Here is a 2,967-nt window from a genome sequence, read left to right as displayed (position 1 = left end):
AAAGTCAATGAAATCCACCTAATTAAAGCAAATAAATACCATGAAATGTGGATTCATCAATCATCCCAAAAGTAATACTTAACATCACTCTTTAATTTATCCTTTTGATGCTTCAAAAATTGTAGGGGAAAAATGCGAGCTACCAAATAATTATCAATCGGGGCAAACCAAGGAGCACTTTGGGATATTGCTTGCAAGGTGTCTAAGGGGAATAAATCATTGATAGGAGTTAGGTCCAAGGTTAAATATTCAAGCCGACTCAAATGGTCCACTACCAAATTTTAGGACCCACTTCTATCCTTGATCTCCAAGTCAAATTCTTGCAAGAGCAATATCCACCTAATTAGCCTAGGCTTGACTCTTTTTTCTTCAGCAAATATTTCAAAGTGGCATGGTCTGAATACACCACTACTTTAGAGCCTAGTAAATAAGGTCGAAACTTATCTAGTGCAAAAACAATTACTAAAAGCTCTTTTTCGGTAGTGGTGTAATTCGACTGGGCCGAATCTAAGGTTTTTGAAGCATATGCTATAGTGTAAGGAGCATTACCATCGCGCTGTGCTAGCGCGGCACCTACAGTGTGATTCGAGGCATTGCACATGATCCTGAAAGGTTGGTTCCAATTTGGGCCTCGCACAATAGGGGTTGTGGCCAACGCGTCCTTCAATTTGTCAAAAGCCTTTTTGCAATCCTCATCGAAATGGAATTCCACATCCTTTTGAAGTAGGCGGGAGAGGGGCAAGGCAACTTTGCTAAAATCCTTGATGAAACGGCCATAAAAACCTGCATGACCAAGAAAGGAATGGATCTCCCTCACCGAGGAGGGGTAAGGTAAACTCGAAATGACATCAATCTTTGTTGGGTCTACGGAAACTCCATCCCTAGATACAATATAACCCAATACTATGCCTTACTTCACCATAAAGTGACATTTTTCAAAGTTCAATACAAGGTTGGTATTGGTGCACCATTCTAGTACCCTAGCTAAGTTCCCTAAGCAATCATCAAAGGAGCTACCATAAACACTGAAATCGTCCATGAATACTTCCATGAGATTTTCTTAAAGATCCGAAAAAATGCTTGTCATGCATCTTTGGAACATTGCCAGTGCATTGCATAAGCCAAACGGCATTCTTTTATATGCAAACGTTCCAAAGGGACAAGTGAAGGTAGTTTTCTCCTGATCTTCAGGCGCTATATGAATTTGGAAGTATCCAGTATATCCATCCAAGAAGCAGTAATGGGATTTACCTGCCAAGCGATCCAACATTTGATCAATAAACGGCAACGGATAATGGTCCTTCCGTTTTGCTTGATTCAGACGGCGGTAATCAATGCACACCCGCCATGCATTTTGAATTCGGGTTGCAACAAGCTCTCCACTTTCCGTTTTCACCATGGTTACTCCAGGTTTATTTGGCACCACTTGGACCAGGCTCATCCACTCACTGTCTGAGATGGGGTAGATAATGTCCGCTTTCAAGAGGCGTGTTACTTCTTTCTTTACTACATCAAGGATTGTAGGGTTTAACCGTCTTTGCAGTTGACGGATTGGCTTAGCACCCTCTTCCAAGAAAATTCTATAAAGGCACACTTGAGGGCTTATTCCTACAATGTCATTTAGGCTCCATCCAATCGCCTTCTTGTACTTCCGGATAACCTCAAGGAGTTTTTGTTCCTCTTGATTGGAAATATCGGTTGCAACTGTCACCGGGAATTTATGTTTCCCATCAAGGAATAATATTTAACATGAGGTGGAAGAGGCTTCAAATCTTCCCTTGCTTCTTGGTGTGGTAGTCTATCCTCTTGGTCATGAGGGATTGGTGAGGTACTTTCATTATCGTTATCAAATTCTCTCACTCTTGAGCTCCGTTCAACAATTAAACCTTCTCGGAGCTAATGTTGGGTTTCTACTATGAGTTTTCCCTTTACTCTGTCTTCAACAGAGTTCTCTTCCTCATCAATCAATTCATCATTAGGCTCCTTCTTGGCAAGAGTGGGTTGAGGGTCTATCTTCTCAAGTAGCTCACCTCCTTTTGGAATTATAGCATCGATGCTAGACTTGAGGGTTGATGGAGGTGGCAAGGGTGGACCACTAGGTGTCACAAGTTGTGGAGGAGTAAGGTTAATAGAGGTAGGAGGGATGGGACAAGACCTCGGCAAGAGTTGCCATGCAATTGTCTTGTTTCCTTTGAAATTCCCATTATTCTTGAATGAAGGTTTGAAAATTGTTCTCCTCGTGAGGAAAGTTGAAGTGAGTGGGATGATGGTGAAGGTTAGGTTGCTCCAAGTATGGTGATCGGTAAGGTAAATAAAAAGGAGTTGGTGGTGGGAATAGCAAAGGGACTTGAGAGCATAGTGGTTGTGTCTCATGTAGAGGATATGGAGCATGAACATGTGGACGAGAAAAATGGTAATGATGGTGTGTTCCACTAGGACTGAGAGGTTGATAGGCATTAGGATCATAGGGTCCATGCAGAGGTCCTTGTTGCCAAGAATTGCTTGCTTGCGACCCTCCCTCAATTTGGCCTCCCATACTTTGATGCGACCCGAAGTTGGTATTGTCATCCCCTACAACATGATAACAGTGAAACTCCAAGCCAAAAGGGTGATAGCTCAAGGTGAAAAGGAAAGATAAGACTCAATACTATTAACAAAAGTAATGAACAAACGAATATATATCCTAACTATCTCTATTTACCTAGGACTAAACAAATAAAAATATTAGTTACTACTACAAGTTAGATAGAGGCGCCATCTACCAATTAGTGTCAAGTAACAAACCAAAAATCAAGTATTCACACTATTCACATATTCACAACAACCAAAACTATACCACTCATTGCACTTAGCTTCCCCAGCAACGGCGCCAAAAACTTGGTGGTTGACCGAAAGTAGGGTTAGGAATTTTTCCTCATAAAATGATGGAATAAGCTTTGCAAGTATAGTCCCAACCCGACAATCGAC

The sequence above is a fragment of the Arachis ipaensis genome, chromosome B06, assembly GCF_000816755.2.
Source record: "Arachis ipaensis cultivar K30076 chromosome B06, Araip1.1, whole genome shotgun sequence".
In the NCBI taxonomy this organism is placed as follows: domain Eukaryota; kingdom Viridiplantae; phylum Streptophyta; class Magnoliopsida; order Fabales; family Fabaceae; genus Arachis; species Arachis ipaensis.
The sequence above is the reverse complement of the archived record's forward strand: the minus strand, read 5'-3'. Positions refer to the sequence as shown.